Source organism: Propithecus coquereli, unplaced genomic scaffold (assembly GCF_000956105.1).
Source record: "Propithecus coquereli isolate 6110/MARCELLA unplaced genomic scaffold, Pcoq_1.0 Scaffold2, whole genome shotgun sequence".
Taxonomy (NCBI): Eukaryota; Metazoa; Chordata; class Mammalia; order Primates; family Indriidae; genus Propithecus; species Propithecus coquereli.
Window position 1 is genome coordinate 1,124,151 of NW_012144966.1, and position 24,810 is coordinate 1,148,960.

Here is a 24,810-nt window from a genome sequence, read left to right on the forward strand (position 1 = left end):
TAGTTACTCCTAAGCAGAGTCAAGTTCAGAAGGAAGACTTATTTCCTAGGGGCTGGTGGACTTACAGGGAGACCATTTTGCAAAGGTTTATTTTGGCAGTCCAGTCTTGCTCTTTAGCAATGGAATTATGTCACAAGTTATGGAAATAATCACAGAATCATTTCCTGACACCCAGAAGTTTCTTTTTAGTTGTAAAAACTAATGTACACGAGGCTCCTAAGACTAATATATAAAAAAAATGAGTACTTTCTGCCCAGTTTTAAAAGCTGAATTACACTACCTAGCTCTCAGCATTCAGTGAGATCCTGACTACTGTTTCTTTAGATTTTATCTAGTCCCTGCAAGGTATACCAGAAGAGAAAAAGATCCGGTAGTTCTGAGACACAACCCTAAGGCTTGGTCTTCAGCACAATTTGAGACCCACTTGTTGCCAAAGAACTGTGATTGACAACCTGAGCACTTTCAGTTCACCCTTTTTTGCTCATAATCTCCTCTAGCTGAACTGTAAATTGAATAGCTTTACCCAAGATTATAGAGAATCAGTTTCAAAAGCATAGAGCACCACTGCCAAATCCCTTTGAAACTGTCCTGCTAGAAAAAGTCTATCAAAAGTGCTGAATCAAAGATTACAACGCGGCCAGGCGTGGTGGCTCACACCTGTAATCCTAGCACTCTGGGAGGCCGAGGCGGGCAGATTGTTTGAGCTCAGGAGTTCGAGACCGGCCTGAGCAAGTGCAAGACCCCGTCTCTACTAAAAATAGAAAGAAATTAATCGGACAACTAAAAATACATATAGAAAAAATTAGCCAGGCATGGTGGCACATGCCTGTAGTCCCAGCTACTCGGGAGGCTGAGGCAGGAGGATCGCTTAAGCCCAGGAGTTTGAGGTTGCTGTGAGCTAGGCTGACGCCACAGCACTCACTCTAGCCCGGGCAAAAGAGTGAGACTCTGTCTCAAAAAAAAAAAAAAAAAAAAAAAAGATTACAACGCATTTCAAAAAACTTATCCTTCTCTCTAGATGTGACTGTGGTAAGTACTGTGTTGGTTAGCAGGAACAATACATTAGCAGTGAGAAAACTGTGGAAGTCACACCACAGTAACTTAGACAAATCACTTTACCTCTCTGTTTCTAGTTCCAAGGGTCTAGAATTCTAAATAGGTTCCTATCCATACAATGAATAGCATTTTCATCTACTGTCTTTCAAAGACCTGTGAAAACAAAATAAATATGAAAAGTAATTGATCCCTGTAACCAACTGTATTTCAGTAAAAGGTATTCTGAATAGACGGCATTACAGAAGGATAAATTTAAAAGGCCAAAACAAATTTTTGCAAAGAAGCCTCTCCCACTTACTTCAAGACTGCTGGGGGTGGGGGTAGATACAACTACCCTCAGTGAAGGGTGCAAACAGAATCTAATCATTCTTTCCCTTCCCCAACTCCTTATTCTCTCTAGAAATGAATACAGTTAAACATTCTCCCTAAGTCCTCAGTGGAGAGAAAAGGTATTCTGCCTTCAAATTCTTCAATGGATTACAACAATGCCCCCCCCACCCCCGCCCCACGTACACGCCGGTCTTCCCTCATTTACTTCTGCCACTCTCCATGTGCTGTGCGCCACAAAATTGTCTTTTTAAAAGCCATAGTCTGACTCACGCCACTGCCTGTAATCTTCACTGGCTTCCCTTTGCTTTTAGGATATTATAAATGCCCTGCTGGGCCTGACCCCAGCTTTCTCTACTTGTCTCTCTCACACCATTCCCTTCCGGCTTCAGCCATGCTAGCCCTCCTACAACTTCTCAAAAGCTTTATTCCTCCTCATATCTCAGGGCCTTGACAGATGCTGTTCTCTCAGCCTGGAATGGTCGTTTCACTCACACCTTCACATTTCCTTTTCAGCCTCTTTTCAGATCTCAGGTCAAAAGCTAAATCCTCAACAATGCCTTCTTTGAATCTTCCATGATGGTCACGGCCCTGGTAAACTCTTTCACCCCACTCGTTACTCCTCCAAAGCACATTTCACACTTGCATGATTATTATAAAAATCCATCTCCTCCACTTGACCGTATGCTCTGTGAGGGCAGAGACCCTACTTCCTAAACCCTAGCATCAGCACAATACCTGATATATAGTTTGCACTCAATACATCTTAGTTGAACAAATAAGGTAAACGAATATTATTGAAAAGTCCTTGTTACCTGACCTCAACTTTATTTCCCACTTCTTGATGCAATCCACCACAAATCTAGACTTCTGACTCCCCCCAGAAGCACTCTTCCCTCTTCATCTTACGGCTTTCAAATCCTGTGTCTTTCCCTGCCCATAAAGTTATCCCCATTTCTCTCAATCTGTTCAAATACCATAGGCTTGCCAAGACTCACTTTTCTTTCCTCCAGGCTGTTTTCCCATAGTGCCAGTTCATACATCTGTCCTTGTTCCACGCTTTCAAAGCACTTCACATTCTCTTTCTGATAATTACATATAACTTCATAGTACTTTAACGTGTCCTGTGTGTGATTTTTCTCCCCAACATTGGTGCAAACTCCTAAGGCTGTGCACACCCCACTCCTCCACTCCCAGAGCAATACAAAATATTTCATTTTTCACTAACATACCAGATTTTTCCTCTGAAAAGAATATTAGCTCCCTCTTTACTCCTCTGTTTCTTGGATAATTCAATTTGCCTTATGTTACTATCTCCCAAGTTCCCTTTCAGGATTTTTTCTTTTTTTTGCCTGCCCTTCCCCCATTTTAATAAATTGTTGAGCTCTCTGAATTCCTGTTCCTTCCTCTTCCTAGAAGGACCACGCATCCTCCGTGAGGATCCCCTGCTTGCAGCGAGGGGCTCCTAGGCCCTTTAAACTGCCCTCCCCCGAATCCCACACAAGCGCGTACACCAGTGAAGGCTCCTGAGCTGGCTGTAACCTCACACACATCACCCCAGAGCCTCACCTGGGCCACTCTGTCACCTTTCATCCCCCTCAATCAGGCGGCGTGGATTCATTGTGACCCCTCCCCAAGAAGAAAGGTCCCGGACCGCTGCGTCTCTCCTTCCTGCCTCTGTCATTGAGCACCCCCAAGGCTCGTTCTCTTTTTCCTTCTTTCCTCTTCCTTAGGGACGGAACCTAGGCCCAGGTTGCGGTGAAGCGGCGCCGAGAAATCAGACACAGCTACCCGGCCAGCTCCAGCTCCAACGCCACAGCCTGGGCCCCCGCGCCCGCCCCCATCCCTCCCAGGCGGCGACCGCAGCGCAAGCTTCGGCCTGGCCAGGACTCCCCATCCGGGAGAGCCATCGTTCACTGACCCAGAAAGATGACAAACGAGGAAGTGGCAGCAGCAACAGGTACGGAGGCAGACAGCCTGGCAGACGTTAACGGCTCAGCGCTCCATCCCTCCCCGACCTAAGCTCCGGCCTCACGGCTTCCTCGACCCCAGCACCCACAGAGCAAGTCACGTGCCAGCCGGAACAGTCAGCTGACCGTGGCGCGCGCCGCTCCGCCCACGCGCGCGCCGCTGCGCAGCCGCAGCCGCTACCGGCCTCGGGAGAGGGGCGGGGCTGGGAGGCTCCGGAGCGAAGGGGGTCGGGGAGGCGGGGCCCGCCGGGGCCGCTCCGGGGAGGGTGGGGTCTGCCGCTGCTCACAGTGTGGCGGCCGGCGTCTCGTCGGCCACGCGGGAACGTCATCGCCACCATGCCTAACGAGACCCCAGTGCAGGCTTCTGCGGGGCAGAGTTTGTCTCCAGCCTCCTACACGGGCTTCTCCACTCGGGGTTTTCCGAGTCATAGCCGTAATAGTGCATTTCACCTGATTCACTGTTCTCTTGCAGTCCACTTCAGCTTAATTCCATAAATGTCCATGGAGCATTAATGTGCGCCGGGCATGTGCTCTTTCTTCTTAGGGTTACATACTGGAGCGAATCACTCCTTGCCCCGAGAACTCGTCATAAGCAGTTGAAACCACATTAGATGATGGGAAACCAAGGAAGGTTTCGGGACAGAGGCGGACGGGGGAAAGCATGTCCTTTGGGGAAAAGTAAGGTGCAAGCTGCTCTTCGGAACCCTGCATATTTCATTAGCTTGGGAAGATAGGTGGTATTATTCTGATTTAGAACATAGAGTTTTGGAAACGGTAAAGAATTTTGAGATTTTCTGATTTAATCTTTTTAGATTTACAGATGAGGAAAATGAAGAACCAGCGGGCACAGAGTTGTTTAGCTCCAGGGAAGAGACACACCTGGTGTTAAATCTGGGCTCGCCTACTTGGTACCTGTGTGACCTCACACTTCTAAACTTCAGCTTCTTCACCTGCAAAATGGTGGTAATAATACATACCGTAGAGAGATATTGTGAGGATTAAATGAAATATGTGTTTAGCACAGTGCCTGGCACCTAGGAAACACCTGGTAAGTGGTCACCATTATTACTGTATATTATAGGACCCAGATTTTCTAACCTATCCTATGCTTTTTCTGCTGTGAGTCCCTGTAGAAATTCACTACAAAATCTCTTAGAGCTGCCTTATTAGGTTGGACAGGAAGTAATGACCAACCAAACTGACCCCAATCTGATGCTTTTCACCAGTTTTGGATGAAGTTCAGGCAATTCCAGTAACCAGTTCCATAACACAGTTTTAGAAACTTGTCGGGAATTCCAGAGGCATTATCTGCCATCACAAAATGAGCCTAAAGGCAGCTTTTTGTTAGATCAGTGCTGTCCAATAAAAGTTTCTGAAAAGATGGAAATGTTATTGTGTGCTTACCATACGGTACCCACTAGCCACTATCGAGCACTTGAAATATGGCTACTGTGACTTAGGAACTGAATTTTAAAATTTATTTCAGCTTAATTAAAATTTAAATAGCCACATGAGACTAGTGACAACAGCTTTGGACAGTGCAATTGTAAGGTCTGCATTTGAAACCTGTTGGTTTCTTTGTGGTTATGTGGGGTCCTGAAGCAGTCTTCTCATCTCGGATTCTTAATTTCTGAACCAAAGTTCACCTACTTCTGACCTTCCACCACTTTCCAATGTTTTAATTACCATCTTATACTTGGGAGGCAGTATAGTAGTGTGCTCAGTAAATGTTAGCTCTAATTATTATTAGGCCTAGCGTATCTCATTTAAAAATCTAGCAAATGTATTTAACATAAGCGGGGAATGATTGCTTTTTAATGGTTTCTAATAGTAAAAGAATATGTTTTCACAAAGAGAGAGGAAGCTCACTCTTCTATACTGTACTGTGCATAGGAGCATACTAGGTCTCTAAGTATGTAATGGGCATGCTACACCTTTCTCTCTATTCCCAGCTATCTAAATACTACCCATCTGGAAGCACCATCTAAGCTGAAAGTACTCGTAAGATGCATAGAGAAGATTTATTTTTTTCCTGGCAACTTTTTTTTATTTAAAATCTACAGTACTCGGTAGTCGCAGGCAGTCTCCCATCCAAGTACTAACCAAGCCCAACCCTGCTTAGCTTCCAAGAACAGACAAGATCGAGCATGTTCAAGGTGATATGGCTATAGACACTGGCAACTTTTGTAAGGGGAAAAAAATAAAATTTTCATTTCATTTATTTTTACCTAATTGAAATAGTGAGCTTATTTCACTTGTATATTTTTGTCTGCCCACCATTTCCATTTGTCTGACCACTGCTACTGTATCATATTATCCTGTCATAACATTCCATACATACTGAAAACCAAGCAAAGGGTGGAATTCCATCTTTAAAAACTAAAGTGGCATTTTGGACAATACATTCTTGGCAATAGAACCTGGACATTATTTATCCAACCCAGTAGGGAAGTTCTCACTCTGCATTATAAAAAGGACAGCCAGATATCAACTGTTACAAAAATGAAATAAGACAGAAATTTTTAACAAACTGTTTCTTTTTTTAAAGAGACTTCTTCCACTTCCAGAGATTTTTTTTTTGAAATTTTTATTTGTATATATTCATGGGGTACAAGTGGCTATTTTGTTACATAGATATATTGCATTGTGGTGAAGTCAGGGTTTTCAGTGCATCGATCTCTGGAGCAACACACATTGTACCCGCCAAGCAACCTCCCATCATTGATTCCCTCATCCCTCCTCCCCTTTGAGTCTCCCTCGTCCAGCATCCCACACTCTGCTTTCATGTATACACATTATTTGGCTCCAACTTATAAGTGAAAACATGCAATATTTGTCTTTCTTTGTCTGAGTTATCACTGCCAGAGATCTTGAATACAGCCTCCTAGTCAGTTATCCAGAACAATTCTTCACATAATTGCTGCACTTAGCTTTCACTTTGGGAGGAGAATCCACTTTTTCTATACTTGCTTTCATTTTTGCTTTAATGTCTTCTACAGAACTAGGAATTTTAGGAGTTTCTCCTGGGTTTTTTTTTTTTTTTTTGCAGGATTCTTAACCTTTTGATCTTTGTGTTGATAGTTTTGAGTCTTTTTTATTTTGGTTTTATTTTTATGCATTTTTGGCTAGAGTATCTCATGTAGATTCCTTCACTGGAGTTTTTCTTCAGTTTTCTTTTCATCAAAATCTTCCTCCTCCTTCTCCTCATCATCTTCATCAGCAGCAAGTTTTATTTTTTTCTACAGAAATGCTATGACTTCCAGGGGCAGATCACTTTCAAGATCTATTTCAGAGTTACACATCCTCCTCCTCCTCTTCGTCTTCTGACTCTGCACATTCCTCCACAGCTATTAAGTGCTGTCCACTAATGTGCAGAGGTGCTGAACCACAGTTCAACCATAAGACCACAGGCAATGTTATTTCAAAGCCCACAAGGGAAACCGTTGGCTATACAGACATTTTCAAGTTGACAGTGTTACTTTGTTTGGACTCCTTCATAATTCATTGCCTCTGCTTCAACAATGTGCAATTTATCCTTTGCACTGGCCTCTAAGCCAACCATTCTTAAAGATAACTGGTGCTCATTTTCACCATTATCCACCCTAAAATGATAAGCTTTTTTGGCCTTTAGTTAACAACCAAGAGGTAGCTATGGGGTCTTAGGAGGTTCATATCCTTGTCCTTTGAATCTTCAGTGGGGTGGTGGCACACTCTTAGGTTGGAGAGAAGTTGGACAGAGCTAAATGGCCACATTCCAGAGAACAGCTGCACATGATGGAATCACACCAGCAATAAAATTTTTAAATTAAACAAAGGGGGACAATAGTTGAAACAAATAGGGCAATAAGATTCATAACTCTTTTTCACTCCCATATAATATTAAAGATATCTTGCAAGTTGTTACTGGCATTCCCCTTAGGAAAATAAGTGTCCTTGTTTAGGAAAATACCTTGATAAACTAGTAGGATGGAAGATAAACTGAGAGCTTGGGTAAAAGAGGCAAAGAAACCAAAAAGATAACTAACTAGTCTCCATTGGAAAGGAATGGAAATTGGGGGTGGAGAGGTGGGAGGAAGGCATAGGGAAGAGAAAGAAAGAAAAAAGAGAATGACAAATGACAAAGGATTTGTAAAAAGGGGAGTGTTCAGAACTCTGTTTGAGATTGCTTCAATTGCTATTATGTAAATCCTTTGCCATCTGCCCAAACCTTTAATAAAATCTAAGTTCATATGCTTTATTTGAACTATTTTTTGTAGAAATTTATGCTATCCAGTTTACATTATAAAACAGCTTGGACAAATTGATAAGAACAATACAAAGACCCCAATAGAAACATGAACAAAAAGTACAATTGAGAAAAGAAGAAATACCACTGGCTAAAACATATGGGGAATGTTCTCATTATTTTTTCGAGACAGGTTCTTGCTCTGTCCACCTGGCTACAGTGCAGTGGCGTCATCATAGCTCACTACAATCTCAAACTCCTGGGCTCAAGCGATCCTCCTGCCTCAGCCTCCTGAGTAGCTGTAACTACAGGTGCACAACACCACGCTCAGCAAATTTTTCTATTTTTCGTAGAGATAGGTCTCGCTCTTGTTCAGGCTAGTCTCAAACTCTCAGCCTCAGGCAATCTTCCTGCCTCAGCCTCCCAAAGTGCTGGGATTACAGGTGTGTGCCACAGTGCCCGGCCATATTTCTTTTTTTTTAAATGTTTATTTTATTTATTTTTAGAGACAGGGTCTTGCTCTGTTGCCCAGGCTAGAGTGCAGTGGCATGATCATAGCTCACTGCAGCCTGGAACTCCTGAGCTCAAGCGATCCTCCCTCCTCAGCTTCCCTAGTAACCAGGACAACAGGCGTGTACTACCATGCCCAGATAATTTTTTTTTATAGAGACAGGGTCTCGCTGTGTTGCCCAGGTTAGTCTCAAATTCCTGGCCTCAAAAGATCCTCCTACTTTAGCCTTCCAAAGTGCTAGGATTATAGGTGTGAGCTACAGTGCCAGGCCCCTTTGAGAATATTTCTATTCATAAGCTTGCACATATGCAGCCTGTGCCATGGTCTCAGTCAGTAAGTTAATAAGTGAAGATATGAATTCTGAATCTAGTCTGTCTGACTCCTAGGTCCATGTTCTTAATGTGAACCCATGTCCTCTGCAGTTTAAAGCCTCTTGTCACACTGTCTCTTCAACGTGCTCCTTCATACTCTGAATTTTCATGGCAGTCTTATGGCATTTAGCTAATTTCATTTACGTTACATTTTATCAGCCTTACCAAGATCACCTTTTACTCAGAGAGTCTTGAATATGCATTGTGCACAGTAAGCATTCAATAGGTGGTAGCTGAATAGATTTCACAACCAAACGAAAGGCTATATTTCAAACATTTTATGACAGAGGGTGGGGAAGGGAAGAGGTACTGTGTTATCTGAGTAATTAAGCCTGTCATTTCCTTTCTTCTGTTCCCTGTATTCTTGGTCCCTGAACTAATAGAAATTGTCATCTTTGTCATTATCTCCTTAGAAATGTTATGAAATCTTCTTAGGAGCAGCAAATGTTCACAGAAATAGGAAGATAATTTTTTTTAATTAATTCTACCCTCCCACCTTCATTTCAGGATTTTGTTCCCTTTGTTACTACTTTCCAATTTGTTCAATCCAGCTTTCTATGACACAGTGGGAAAGACTTTGAACAATCACTGTGCTGTGCTAAGAGTGGTTGCCTATGGACTAAATCTATTTAATTTTCATCTTATTTATGCTGAATAGTCTAAAACCAATAACACAGGAAGCAAGTATTCAGTAGTTATAATGTATCAATCCAATTAGGAAAAAACCCGATGTACTCTATTGAATAATTATGAACAGCATCTCTTTAGTCCCCTATTTATTGTTACACCTAATTCCTGAATTTACAAATATGTATCTTTCAAAACAGTTAATAGTACATAGGGCAACTGAATGAAGGTGGTGTGGATAAAAAATTATCAGTAGAGGGGCCGCATGTGGTTGGTGGCTCACACCTGTAATCCCAGCACTTTGGGAGGCCAAGGTGGGAGGATCACCGGAAGCCCGGAGTTCAAGACCAGCCTGGGCAACATAGTGACCCCATCTCTACAAAAAATTTTAAAAATTAGCCAGGCATGGTGGTGCGTGCCTGTAGACCCAGCTACTTGGAAGGCTAAGGACGGAGAATTGCTTGAACCCAGGAGTTGGAGGTTGCAGTGAGCTGTGATCACACCGTTGGACTCCAGCCTGGGTAACAGAGTGAGACCATGTCTCTTAAAAAATATATATTTATCAACAGAAGTGATGAACATTCATCTTACGTGTCCTTTGAGTGCTTCTATCTCAGTTCTTACTGTTTTATTGAATGTCTTTATTTATGTGACTATTGTTGGTAAATAACTCTTTATGGCTCTCTCACATTTCTGCATGTCTCGTGACTAGAGGCACTGAATGCCTTTGTTCCAGACTATCTTTCAGTAATATTTGTATTGCAAACACAATGATATTTGGGTTGCAAACAGCATTAGAAAATAGAGATAATATCTCTCTCTGGAGCAATGGACAGCCACACTTACGTACAGTATAAAATGTTTGGGTTCTCTAAGTCAGGGTTACTCTCCTATAATGAAACCAATTGTGTGCCCAGGCCATTCCTCTATGGGAACACAAGGGGAACTGATGCTCTGCTGATGTTCACACTGCTGGCCGTGCTGTGAACGAAAGTCCTCTGTCTCTGACCCAGGGGTCTCGTGTCTGCTACCAGCCTCCATGACACTGTGAGAGGCCAGGCTAATTTATAGGGTACAATCTCAGACCCTTCCCAGTTCTTGATTGTGTTGATGACAAGGATGAGATACATCAGAGACATAGCTTTCTGGAAGAGAAAGGATGGGGATCTCATAGACCAATTAATGGAATTTGAGGAAAGAACATGGGAATTGATAGTAAGCCAAATTGTGTGGTCCCTGGGAATCACTTGTAGGCTAAGTTAGATGGTCTGCTGAGCAGTAACTGGTCCTCTGCTTCACTGCTTCTTAACGAGGAGGAATGGGGGCGTTGGTTGCAGGCCACATAGTCTCAAAGACTCCAAATGGGGCCATGGTTGTTACTAACTGTCCTCCAGGCAGAAGCACTTCCTTGTCATTCTGGCAATCAACTTCAAGGACATCCTTTGTTATGACTAGTACTTTATAATGACTAGTCATAGGTAGTCCCACCTCCATCAAACAACAGTCACAAAGATCATAGGAATAATGACCACTTGGTGAATACGCTACTCGCCAAGTCCCCCTACAGTGGCCCTTGGGGGCCAAAGTGGGGTCATAATAAGTTGCTGTAAGTTTACAAAAATGCCCTTGTCCCTCTCACATGACTCTTCCAGATGAAAAGTCTGGGTACCAGTAGGGAATGATTGGAAAAAAGATGAAGTTATAGCTACTGAAATCATGGACTCATTGATCTTCTGATGGTGGAGGGAGAACAGCCACACAGCACCTGGGGAAGTAATGCCTTAGACCTCAGCAGGTGTTGGGGAGGGTGGGACCTTAATGATCTGTGGCTTTTAGAATCATCCGTGGATCCTTCCTCAGGAAGGAAAACATCTTAGTGTGATCCTCCTAAACTGTTGCATGCACCTTAAATTTAACTCATTGCTGGGTCTGCCATCCCCTGCCAGGTGGCTGTGACCACAGTTTGATTATCATTCCCCTTAACCTTACCAAGAAGTCTATCTGCAACAGCAGGAGATAGCCCCAGCTCCTGCACCACCCACACAAAACACCTGTTAACACCTCTGGATGTCTTCCTCAGCCCTACTCTATAGCCATTGCTCATTCATTCCATGGGCTGGATAAATGTCACCCGGCTGGTGACATGGACAAACAGGAGTGTTTGGGCTGACTACCCATAGGCAGGTCCTCCATAAAGGAGTACTGGACTCGATTATGCAAAGTGACCTGAGAACTCAGATTTGACAATTGGACAGGAGGCCATGTTGGTGGATTGTTGACCTGTCTGTGCCCACTGAATGGTGTAGGTCCCATTTTGGGGGTCCCAACAATTGAAAATAAACAACACTTTCTTTTCAGGACTGCCATGTGCACCCCCAGGAATGCATGGAAGCCAGGTACTGTCTTGAGTCTCTCCCCAAAACCTGGTGACTTGCACCTTAGGTATGAGCATAAGAGACCTTTAAGTGCACACCATTAGTAGGTCATGCAGCTCTCAGATGACTGTGGAGATTTCTCCAAAATGAAGCTTCCTATTGATTGCCTGGAAGAACTCCCCCAAAAGAATAACTGACTCATTATTTATGAATAATCAGCAGCCAGTTATTGCTACAATGGAAGTCATCCAATTAGGAAAAGCAGTACAAAATCTGTTTCTGACTTTAGCAGAAGTGATCAATGATACCACCATGGCCCTAGAAGGCCAAGGTTAGCCTCAACTTACTGGCCAACTGTAATAGCATTTCGGGCCAAGGCAGAGTCGTCTGTACAATTGTTAATAAAGCTTGTCGTGCACACATTAATGCCTTGGACCAAGGGAAAAGGTCAGTTCAGACACTTAAGGAGTGATGCCTCTCCCTGACTCTTCTTAAGTCAGACCCTGATGGTTTATGGTATTTATTCAATGAATTGATTCTTAGACCCTGAGGGGCATATTTGAGGTCAATGGTACAGGATGGTTTTCTCCTGCTGCTTGAACTCCTGTTGATAGTAGCCTTGATAAGATGCTGCCTGTGACAAATTGAACAGACTTGGTCCCAGCCTCCGTCAGGTTAATCAGAGTAGCCAGTGGAGTGGCATATTTATGGGAAAATTCACCAGAAGCAAGACAGTATAGAAACCATGGGTGGATATTATTGGAGACAATACTCCATTTTCTTCCATTTCTGCCTTTCTTCTGGACTCCTTTCAAGGATGTTTGTATAACAAACAGTGTTGGAAGATAGAGGTGGTATCTCCCTCCAGAACAAAGGACAGACTAGCTTTTTTTAAAAAAATAAATATTTGTTTTAGAATAGTTTGAGATTTACAGACAAGTTGTGAAGATAGCAGAGAGTTCTTTTTTTTTTTTTGGAGACAGAGTCTCGCTCTGTTGCCTAGGCTAGAGTGCCGTGGCGTCAGCCCAGCAGCTCACAGCAACCTCAAACTCCTGGGCTCAAGCAATCCTCCCACCTCGGCCTCCCAGAGTGCTAGGATTACAGGCATGAGCCACCACGCCCGGCCAGCAGAGAGTTCTTTTATACCATGCACTCAGTTTCCACTATTAACATCTTACATTAGTATGGCATATTTGTCTAGGTAATCTTTTATAATGTCTAGTCTGAAAGATTCAAGTTCCCTAAGCCCAGGGTTCCTCTCCTGTAATGCACCCACTGTGTGTCAAGACATCCAGTCGGGTCCATCCACATCAACCCTGAGGGACTTGGTGACAAGGGGAGCTGATGAAAATATGATTATCATCATGCTGCCATGCCATGAATAATAAAATCCTTTTTCTCTGTCCCAGGAGACTTGTGTCTTATACCAGCATCCATTAAAGTATGGCATACTAACTTGTTGGCTTGCACAGGATAAAATCCCAAAGCCTTCACACTTTTTGACAATCACCCCACCACCACTACCAACTCCCCACATGACTGTAAGCTCCTTGAAGGCATGGAACAAGTTCCTGTTCAATAAATACATATTGAATTGAACTGAACTAAAATGAGCTAATAATTTATTTTAGCAACTGTGTAGAATGAATTTGAGGTGGAGGTCAGGTTGATTTCTGCAAAGAACTTGGTCATATCAATCAGGCTTTGCTTATTCAATTGAAGGGGAATGGAACATGCTATGCAGGCCCATGAGAGTAAAGCTATCACTAGTAGGGGTGAAGATGAGAGAAAAGTGGAATGTTGGGAGAGTTGGACAGGTCAGAGTTATCTTCAGAGTGTGAGAGAAGTCTAGAGTGACTAGACCGATAAATAAAACCAGGTATCCAAAGGATGCAGGAACAAACCTCAGGTATTGCAGTCACGTAGCCATGAGCGTACATGAGGAGGATGCAACTCACGGTAAGTCATGTCAGCAGAGCACAGTGTCAGGCAGTCCTGGCAGGTGCTCAGTGAGGTCCATGAGCCGTTAGGATTTTGGCTCCTGGCCTGGAGTTCAGCAGTAGGATTCTAGTCCTGAGTGAAACAGCATCAAAAGGTATGCAGGATGCAGGACCCAGATTCTGGAGTAAGGATCCTTAAACAGAGTGGGGATGTACTTCCAAAAGTTAAGTTAATATTATAAGATCACTTGGGGAAAGGGGTAGACAGAGTGTATTTAATACAAATTATAAGATATTAACACCTGACAAAATATTCTTGGCATAACTGATTCTCTGGGAACATGAGAGTTTTATGATTGTGGAGAGGAAGCATGGATTCAACACAGGGAAGGACGGCTGTAAAGCACTCTCTCCACAGGACTGTGGGGAGGCAGGGACCCTGCAATGAGTAGGGTGGGCCTGGCTCTGCCACTTGCTAATGTGTATGAATCACAATTTTTTCATCTGTAACCCTCCCTCATTGGGCTTATTAGGATTGAATGAGATAGTGCACATAATGCATTTAAGCAAGCACCTGGCACCCAGTGAGTCCCCACAAAACACTAACCATAATGATGATCACTTTTATGAACAGAATTAGAATACAAGGAAAAGAATGGAGTCTCAGAAAGGTAGTAGCCAGGTCACCAGAACGGAGGCAGCTGGTCAGTCAGACACAAGGCTGATGATCAGGAATCGCCACGTGGAAAGCTAGCAGCTTACATCTCTGCTCCAAAGTGTAGGCCTCAGACACGGGAGCAGAGACCTGAGCCCCAGGAAAAAAGTTGGTGCAGAAACTGAACCCAAGCAGTGCATAAAGAGCTGCAGGAACAATCACAACCTATAATCTGTTAAAACACACACACACTTTTAAAACTTTTTTTTTTTAATGGAAATGGGTCTTGCTATGTTGCCCAGGCTGGTCTGGAACTCCTGACCTCAAGTGATCCTCCCACCTTGGCCTCCCAAAGTGCTGGGGATTACAAGCATGAGCCACTACACCTGGCCTGAAACTTCTTTTTTAACTTTAGTTTTTCAAAGCTAAAGTATCATTAAATACCCGGTTTGCACTAAAACAATCCCTGACATTAAGAACACCCTAGAAGAATCAATTTACTTACAGAGTATCTAGATATAGCTAATACTGTATAAAAGCATATGAGATAACCTTCTACATTTAAAAAATAATCTCTCAAAATTAAATCCCATGGATATGACCCTTCTGAATCCACCGTTACATAAAAACAAGTAAACAAAAAACTTCCCTGGCTCCACTATTTACTAGCTGCATGATCCTGAGAAAATGCCAAGATTATAACCTGTTAAATGGTGTTAATATTAGCACCTCATGAGTTTTGGGGTTTGAGATAATAGAATTGAGAGTGCTTTGAAATCATAATTGTGATATAGTTTTAATTATGATTATGATTATAAAATACATTCTCCAGCTAGGCTTTAGAATATCCAATCCAAAATGGTTTCTCAATGCCAGTGGGTTCATAGAGAAAATAAAATAGACACACACAAATACCCACACACTAAGCAAAGGGAATGACTATAGTCCAGAAGTAAAAGAGTGAATTAAGAGAGGGGAAAAATAGGGCCGAGCACTATGGCTCACATCTGTAATCCCAGCACTTTGGGAGGCTGAAGCAGAGGATCACTTCAGCTCAGAAGTTTGAGGCTGCACTGAGCTATGCTTGTGCCATTGTACTCCAGCCTGGGTGACAGAACAAGACTCTGTCTCTTTAAAAAAAAAGAAAAAAGGGCCGGGCGCCGTGGCTCACACCTGTAATCCTAGCACTCGGGGAGGCCAAGGCGGGCGGATTGTTTGAGCTCAGGAGTTCGAGACCAGCCTGAGCAAGAGCGAGACCCCGTCTCTACCAAAAATAGAAAGAAATTAATTGGACAGCTAAAAATATACAGAGAAAAAACTAGCTGGGCATGGTGGTGCATGCCTGTAGTCCCAGCTACTTGGGAGGCTGAGGCAGTAGGATTGCTTGAGCCCAGGAGTTTAAGGTTGCTGTGAGCTAGGCTAACGCCATGGCACTCACTCTAGCCCGGGCAACAAAGTGAGACTCTGTCTCAAAAAACAAAAGAAAAAGAAAACATTAATTTTGCAATCAAGGAGGAAATAATAGAAATCATAGTATTTCTCTACACATACAAGTCTACTAAGTACGATAAACTATAAAGTAACCCAATGGAATAAATTGGTGTTAGGGAAAATATGAGCAAATGTTTCCCATTCATTTTCAAAAAGTAGCCTGATAATTTTATAGAATTGTATTCTAAAATAAAACAAATACCTTTGAACTTGGAAACATTGTTTAATCGTTAAGACATAATTCACCTTTTCTTCATCAGTCAATAACTTTAGGCCCAGAAGGGAAGAGTTGCACAATCCTTTGAACATGTGGTTCTTTGATAAGAACTACAAAACACTGTTTTGTGGATCTTAGCAATCACTTTACAAATACCATAAGGTAAACCTCTAGCTCTTTAATATGATGATTCATTAAATGATTTTGGGAAGGATGGGAAGTTATACCTACCTACCTCAACCATACCCTACTGCTGCCTTCCCTAGCACCAATGGAACTTGTAGTGGAAGCCCCTGAAATTCTTGTGACAAATGCAGATAACTGTGGCCCAGCCCCATGAGAGTAAAGCTATCACTAGTAGGGGTGAAGATGAGAGAAAAGTGGAATGTTGGGAGAGTTGGACAGGTCAGAGTTATCTTCAGAGTGTGAGAGAAGTCTAGAGTGACTAGACCGATAAATAAAACCAGGTATCCAAAGGATGCAGGAACAAACCTCAGGTATTGCAGTCACGTAGCCATGAGCGTACATGAGGAGGATGCAACTCACGGTAAGTCATGTCAGCAGAGCACAGTGTCAGGCAGTCCTGGCAGGTGCTCAGTGAGGTCCATGAGCCGTTAGGATTTTGGCTTCTGGCCTGGAGTTCAGCAGTAGGATTCTAGTCCTGAGTGAAACAGCATCAAAAGGTATGCAGGATGCAGGACCCAGATTCTGGAGTAAGGATCCTTAAACAGAGTGGGGATGTACTTCCAAAAGTTAAGTTAATATTATAAGATCACTTGGGGAAAGGGGTAGACAGAGTGTATTTAATACAAATTATAAGATATTAACACCTGACAAAATATTCTTGGCATAACTGATTCTCTGGGAACATGAGAGTTTTATGATTGTGGAGAGGAAGCATGGATTTAACACAGGGAAGGACGGCTGTAAAGCACTCTCTCCACAGGACTGTGGGGAGGCAGGGACCCTGCAATGAGTAGGGTGGGCCTGGCTCTGCCACTTGCTAATGTGTATGAATCACAATTTTTTCATCTGTAACCCTCCCTCATTGGGCTTATTAGGATTGAATGAGATAGTGCACATAATGCATTTAAGCAAGCACCTGGCACCCAGTGAGTCCCCACAAAACACTAACCATAATGATGATCACTTTTATGAACAGAATTAGAATACAAGGAAAGGAATGGAGTCTCAGAAAGGTAGTAGCCAGGTCACCAGAACGGAGGCAGCTGGTCAGTCAGACACAAGGCTGATGATCAGGAATCGCCACGTGGAAAGCTAGCAGCTTACATCTCTGCTCCAAAGTGTAGGCCTCAGACACGGGAGCAGAGACCTGAGCCCCAGGAAAAAAGTTGGTGCAGAAACTGAACCCAAGCAGTGCATAAAGAGCTGCAGGAACAATCACAACCTATAATCTGTTAAAACACACACACACTTTTAAAACTTTTTTTTTTTAATGGAAATGGGTCTTGCTATGTTGCCCAGGCTGGTCTGGAACTCCTGACCTCAAGTGATCCTCCCACCTTGGCCTCCCAAAGTGCTGGGGATTACAAGCATGAGCCACTACACCTGGCCTGAAACTTCTTTTTTAACTTTAGTTTTTCAAAGCTAAAGTATCATTAAATACCCGGTTTGCACTAAAACAATCCCTGACATTAAGAACACCCTAGAAGAATCAATTTACTTACAGAGTATCTAGATATAGCTAATACTGTATAAAAGCATATGAGATAACCTTCTACATTTAAAAAATAATCTCTCAAAATTAAATCCCATGGATATGACCCTTCTGAATCCACCGTTACATAAAAACAAGTAAACAAAAAACTTCCCTGGCTCCACTATTTACTAGCTGCATGATCCTGAGAAAATGCCAAGATTATAACCTGTTAAATGGTGTTAATATTAGCACCTCATGAGTTTTGGGGTTTGAGATAATAGAATTGAGAGTGCTTTGAAATCATAATTGTGATATAGTTTTAATTATGATTATGATTATAAAATACATTCTCCAGCTAGGCTTTAGAATATCCAATCCAAAATGGTTTCTCAATGCCAGTGGGTTCATAGAGAAAATAAAATAGACACACACAAATACCCACACACTAAGCAAAGGGAATGACTATAGTCCAGAAGTAAAAGAGTGAATTAAGAGAGGGGAAAAATAGGGCCGAGCACTATGGCTCACATCTGTAATCCCAGCACTTTGGGAGGCTGAAGCAGAGGATCACTTCAGCTCAGAAGTTTGAGGCTGCACTGAGCTATGCTTGTGCCATTGTACTCCAGCCTGGGTGACAGAACAAGACTCTGTCTCTTTAAAAAAAAAGAAAAAAGGGCCGGGCGCCGTGGCTCACACCTGTAATCCTAGCACTCGGGAGGCCAAGGCGGGCGGATTGTTTGAGCTCAGGAGTTCGAGACCAGCCTGAGCAAGAGCGAGACCCCGTCTCTACCAAAAATAGAAAGAAATTAATTGGACAGCTAAAAATATACAGAGAAAAAATTAGCTGGGCATGGTGGTGCATGCCTGTAGTCCCAGCTACTTGGGAGGCTGAGGCAGTAGGATTGCTTGAGCCCAGGAGTCTGAGGTTGCTGTGAGCTAGGCTAACGCCATGGCACTCACTCTAGCCCGGGCAACAAAGTGAGACTCTGTCTCAAAAAACAAAAGAAAAAGAAAACATTAATTTTGCAATCAAGGAGGAAATAATAGAAATCATAGTATTTCTCTACACATATAAGTCTACTAAGTACGATAAACTATAAAGTAACCCAATGGAATAAATTGGTGTTAGGGAAAATATGAGCAAATGTTTCCCATTCATTTTCAAAAAGTAGCCTGATAATTTTATAGAATTGTATTCTAAAATAAAACAAATACCTTTGAACTTGGAAACATTGTTTAATCGTTAAGACATAATTCACCTTTTCTTCATCAGTCAATAACTTTAGGCCCAGAAGGGAAGAGTTGCACAATCCTTTGAACATGTGGTTCTTTGATAAGAACTACAAAACACTGTTTTGTGGATCTTAGCAATCACTTTACAAATACCATAAGGTAAACCTCTAGCTCTTTAATATGATGATTCATTAAATGATTTTGGGAAGGATGGGAAGTTATACCTACCTACCTCAACCATACCCTACTGCTGCCTTCCCTAGCACCAATGGAACTTGTAGTGGAAGCCCCTGAAATTCTTGTGACAAATGCAGATAACTGTGGCCCAGCCACCTAAGTTTTGGAGGTTGAGGCCTGGGTATCTGCATTTTAATAGGACCTCACTAGATTTGATACATTATTGCTCCAGAGCTTGTTGAGTGGTCATTCTTCTGAACCTCTGTGGCATGGCTGTGTTAGTCACTTAGTATCTAGGGTGCAGTAGTAAGTATTCATTCATCCAATGGATTCTTTTTTTTTTTTTTTTTTTTTGAGACAGAGTCTCACTCTGTTGCCCTGAGTAGAGTGCAGTAGCGTCAGCCTAGCTCACTGCAACCTCAAACTCCTGGGTTCCAGCAATCCTCCTGCCTCGGCCTCCCGAGTAGCATGCCACCACACCTGGCTAATTTTTCGATTATTAGTAGAACAGGATCTCACTCTTGCTCAGACTGGTCTCGAACTCCTAAGCTCAAGCGATCCTCCCGCCTCGGCCTCCCAGAGTGCTAGGATTACAGGCATGAGCCACCATGCCCGGCCTCAATGGATATTTTTAGATGCCTACTGTGTGTCCAGCACTATACTAAAAACTCTCATTTTTTTGGTGTGTCTACCAGCAACTAGATTAAAAGGCCCTTTCTGATAGGGATCCTAAGTAAACATTTCTCTGTAGTCCTAGAGACTGATAACAAAGGTACCCTCCACCCAGGGTCCCACATAGGGTCCAGTTCCCTCTTCTTCCTTTCTAACAAAATCACAGTTTTGTTCACAGACCCATCTGTTTAGCCAAGTGTTTAAGAGGAAACCGTCGAGAATGGTTCTAATGTGTGAAGGCAATACCATTCCCCTTGCCAGTGATTGCTTCAGGTATTTGCACATGACCTAATTCTGACAGATGAGCCACGAGGGGAAATCTGCTGGGAGGCTTCTCTGAAGTTTCCCCATTCCTAGGAGAGAGTGACAGGAGAGGGTGGTCTCTCTTTTTCCCCCAGAAAGTCCTGCTTCTGTTGTGATCTGGCACTGCCGCAGCCACCTTGCTGCCTGCCTGAGGATGAGGCTTCTACTGGGGATAACAGAGAGGAGACATGGAAATCAATCAACTGCAACATCTGTGCTACCCCAGGACTCCCAATTTATTGTTAACGCCAGCTTGAGACTGCTTTTGTATTTGCATCCAAAGCGTCCTGAGACTCAGTAAATGTCGGTTCAAGATGATACTGACGATGATGTGAAAATAAAATGATAGAATCACCATCTTCAAAGATGTTGGTACCGACCATGGTTAAGATTTATGTGTAGAATTGTGAATAAAAATATCCATGCAAGACCTGCAATCTTTACTCCACAGAGCTACCTTCTTTCTCCTAAGGCTCTAGAACCTTCTGTGATATGGTGATATACTAAGAAATACATATTTGGTATTCATCCCCAGTTCCTGGCACAGAACTCCTAAAAACCTTGTAATTTTCTGAATGATAGGGGTGGGAGAAGCATCTTTTATTATCTATCCCTCATAACCTCCTTTCAGTCATACTTGAGTTTATGCTAATGAGATGACTGGTGGCTGGGGGCCCCTAGATTGCTTCAGGATGGGGGCTCGTTGGCAGAAAGGCCAAGGCATGGTTAGAGGGTTGGAATTTTCAACCCCACCCCCAACCTCTGGGGTAGGGGAGAAGGGCTGGAGGTTGAGTCAATCATCAATGTCAATGATTTAATCAATCGTGCCATAATGAAAACTTCATACAAACCCTAAATGAAGGGGTGTGGGTGTTCTGAGAGCTTCTGGGTTGGTGAACACATCCATGTGCTGGGAGGCTGGCACATCCCAAACTCCACAGGGACAAAAGCTTCTGTCCTCAGAACCCTTCCCAACCTCACCTTATGTACTTCTTCTTCTGGCTGTTTATTTGTATCCTTTATAATACCCTTTATAATAAACCAGTAATAGTAAGCAGCATGCCTTCCCAAATTCTGTGAGCCATTCTAGCAAATTATCAAACACTAAATGGGGTTGTGGGAGCCCTCTGACTTTGTAACTGGTTGGTTAGAAGTACAGGTGGCCCAGACTTTTGATTGGCATCTCCAGTGGGGGCAGTCTTTTGGGAATGAGCCCTTAACCTGTGGGGTCTGCATTAACTCTGGGTAATTAGTGTTAGAATTAAATTGTAGGACGCCCAGTTGGGTTATGCAATGTTGGAGAATTGGTTGGTGGCAGGAGGCGGAGAAGGGGGAATTGCACACGTTTGGTGTCAAAATTAGTGCAGTGTTGTAAAAACACATCGTAGTAGTAGTACCTTCTTACATACCATCCAGAAGCAGGGAGGTCGGGAGAAGGTGAGTGACCCCCATAGACGTCCAGTGGCCAAAGCTGCCCTCTTCCCTTTTGACCACTCCCCGTCCCCTGGCTTGCATCTGTCTCTTCTCTTGACTTATGTGACACTACTTTCTATGTTGCTTCTCTCCCACATATTGAACCTCTCCTCCTTCTCCTTCAACAGCTCCCTTTCTCCTCTACCCACAAGGATGAGTCTTTCCAAAGAATGGATCCTCCATTCTTGTGTTCTGCTGGAGTTTAAAGTAGTTAGCCTGCTGGGCGCGGTGGCTCAAGCCTGTAATCCTAGCTCTCTGGGAGGCCGAGGCGGGCGGATTGTTTGAGCTCAGGAGTTCGAAACCAGCCTGAGCAAGAGCGAGACCCCGTCTCTACTAAAATTAGAAAGAAATTAATTGGACAACTAAAAATACATAGAAAAAATTAGCCGGGTATGGTGGCGCATGCCTGTAGTCCCAGCTACTCGGGAAGCTGAGGCAGGAGGATCGCTTGAGCCCAGGAGTTTGAAGTTGCTGTGAGCTAGGACGCCACGGCACTCTAGCCCGGGCAACACAGTGAGACTCTGTCTCAAAAAAATAAAATAAAATAAAAAAATAAAGTAGTTAGCCATTCTCCACTTGCAATTGCTTAGTAGATGGTTTCACCAAGATGGTCCAGTCTAACAGAAATCAATGTGTTCACAGTCAGACCAATTTATATCTAAGAACCATCCCCTTTTTCTGAAAATGGTACTCCAGTACTTTCTCAAGATCAAGACCTTGGGATCCTCTTTGGTTTCTCTATCTTCCTCATAATTTTCACCTCGCTCCAAGTCCTAACAACTCCTCTTTCACAATTTCGTTCACACATTCCCCTTCCTCTCTGTCCTTACAGCCAATATCCTGGTTCAGGCTCTGACTTTATCCTGTTAAACCTGGAATTCTGCAATCTGTAAAATGCATTCCTCTCCCTGTCCTCTCCCCCCACCCAATCCTTCCAGCAAATTCCAGAACAGCTCCCCACTCAGAAACCTTAATGTGAGTTCCCACTGCCTTTAAATTCGTGTCCAAGCTCCCTGGCCTAGCAAGCCTCCAAAATTAGACTCGAAGTTATCTTGTTGGGCATGACTCCAAATAAGCCTGGATACAAACCCTTCGATTCAGACACGCATGCGTTTGCGCCCAGTCACCCACACAGTCCTTCAAGTTTCCTGCCTTCAGCCTGGGCTCTATATTAGATTGTTCTTTCTCTCTTTTCTACCTTCATCTACTAAAACTGAACCTATTGTCTAAGGCCCAAGTCAAAATCTGAAATTTTCCTACCACCTCATATGGAAGTCATTCGTAAAAGTAATAACATTAATTATAAACAATAGCTACCATTCACTGGGTGCTTACTCTGTGCCAGCCACTGTAAAACCCTTTCTGTAAAACGTGGGTGATAAAACCTACCCAACGGAGTCATTGTGAGGAGTCAATGAGCCGATGTACCTAAAGGGCTGAGCCCAGACCCAGGGGTTTGTGGAAGGTGCCCAACATAAATTGGCTGAATTATCACTAATTACGCCTTTGAGTTGTCATACTGACATTTTGCTAGCAGCCACTTGAAAGAGAATGAGCACCGGATGTGATGTGGGGAAGGAGGGACCCAACCAGTTCCTCCCAGCATCCTCTGGCACGACATTCTGAACCTGACACAAATAAAAATGTCTTTGTTCCCAGTTACATCTATTGTCTGGTGATATGCTTTGTCCTTTACATTTCTATTACGTGTGTCTCTTACGTGTCCCTTCACTTCCTTGTTCTGGGCACCAAAACACAGAACTCAGACAGCATTAGGAAAAAAGAAGTTCTTTCCAACGTGATCAACGGTAAAAAAAATCATGTGGGAGACCAAAGAGAAGGCTCTTTCCTGGTGGCAGAGGCTCTTCAAAAATTCTCATTCCCTTTAAAATTAACAAGAAAGTTTCCCCATAGTGCTGAATTTGCTCTTGCTGTTTCTCAAACCAAAATGCAATTTAAGAGACAGTTATTACATAGGAATGTTAAATACACAGCTTTCGTGCTAAATCTGTGACAATCTTTCCTCACATTCCAGGGCTGGCAAATTAGCAATTTAAATCTCTCTTTGAACCAGTCTGTGGATTTACTCCTCAGAGCTTCTATAAAAGAAACCCTGAAAAACTGTATTCAATTATACTAATGTTAGAATGTTGTGATTTACATAATAAGTATCAGCTAATAAGTAAATATGTCACTCTTTATAAAACAGGGACAGGAAATATAATTAGAACTTATACCTATTTAAAAAGATTCATCTAGTCCAAGGAAAAGACCTAACCTGGGGCTTTGAAAAATATGGCACCATGTATTCATGAATGACACAGGAATTAAAATTCCTGGGGGTGGAAGGTCCACCTGCCCCAGTAGGGGACTGTGTTATCACCTAGCAGGAACTGCAATTTCCATTTCTTAGGAATTCAGGTACAAATTAGCATGTCAGGGACAGCTGAGTTGTTCCCTGGAAAACTACAGCATTTTCTTCTACCCCGTCATTCGTATATGGACAAGATTCCCTACTTGGGCTTTATCCACAAATCACAGGGGTGCTTGTTGAAAAGACAGATTCCCACGTTCTACCCTAGGCTTGGGAATTTGTATTTTTTTTACAAACACCCAGCTTTTGTCTGATTCAATCCTCAATCCATAGTCACTTTGCAGAAAGAAGGCTGTTTTCTGTTTGTTTGTTTGTTGTGTTTTGGTACCAGATCTTCTGCCTTTCTCTTTCTGAAGCATATTCTTCCAGGGTGCTGAAGATTCCTCGCGCATGGTGCCAACGCGTAGCTCCGTCATCCACACGGGATCTTCACCTTCTCTTTCCCTCATCACAATTCACCTTTTGTGTTGGACGCTTTCTTCCAGGTCACAAGGGGATGAAGTTCATCCTATAGAGTGCTAAAGGAAAACTATTACTCACATGAGCTTATATCTGTGAACTTCAACGCCTTAATCATTTTTTTACTTCCATGAGTCCTTTGCAGAATGATGGTTTTAAATGCATGAAAAAGGAGACTGGCTGGGCGAGGTGGCTCACGCCTATAATCTTAGCACTCTGGGAGGCCCAGGCGGGAGGATCACTTTGAGCTCAGGAGTTCCAGACCAGCCTGAGCAAGAGCGAGACTCCATCTCTACTAAAAATAAAAAAATTATCTGGGTGTGGAGGCGTGCGCCTATAGTCCCAGCTACTCAGGAGGCTGAGGCAGGAGGATCGCTTGAGCCCAGGAGTTTGAGGTTGCTGTGAGCTAGACTAATATCACGTGGCACTCTACTCAGGGCAACAGAGTGAGACTCTGTCTCAAAAAAAAAAAAGAAAAAAAGAAACGAATTATATTGAAATATTGCTATCAAAAATATGTTGGAGGCCGGGCAGGGTGGCTCACGCCTGTAATCCTAGCACTCTGGGAGGCCGAGGCGGGCGGATTGTTTGAGCTCAGGAGTTCGAAACCAGCCTGAGCAAGAGCGAGACCCCGTCTCTACCAAAAATAGAAAGAAATTAATCGGACAGCTAAAAATATATAGAAAAAAAGTAG

At 43.1% G+C, this 24,810-nt stretch overlaps 1 protein-coding gene and 1 pseudogene across 1 annotated transcript in view; both read right to left on the reverse strand.

Annotated features, from left to right (window-relative positions):
• ATP6V1C1 (ATPase, H+ transporting, lysosomal 42kDa, V1 subunit C1) overlaps positions 1-3,511 on the reverse strand; it is a 42,945-nt gene extending 39,434 nt beyond the window's left edge. Inside the window, exon 1 of the mRNA XM_012643625.1 lies at positions 3,305-3,511. The gene's annotated coding sequence lies outside the window, so the exon portion shown is untranslated. The remainder of the gene's footprint in view (positions 1-3,304) is intronic.
• A 2,734-nt stretch (positions 3,512-6,245) lies between these two features.
• The window catches only part of LOC105809679, a 73,020-nt pseudogene continuing 54,455 nt past the window's right edge, over positions 6,246-24,810 (reverse strand).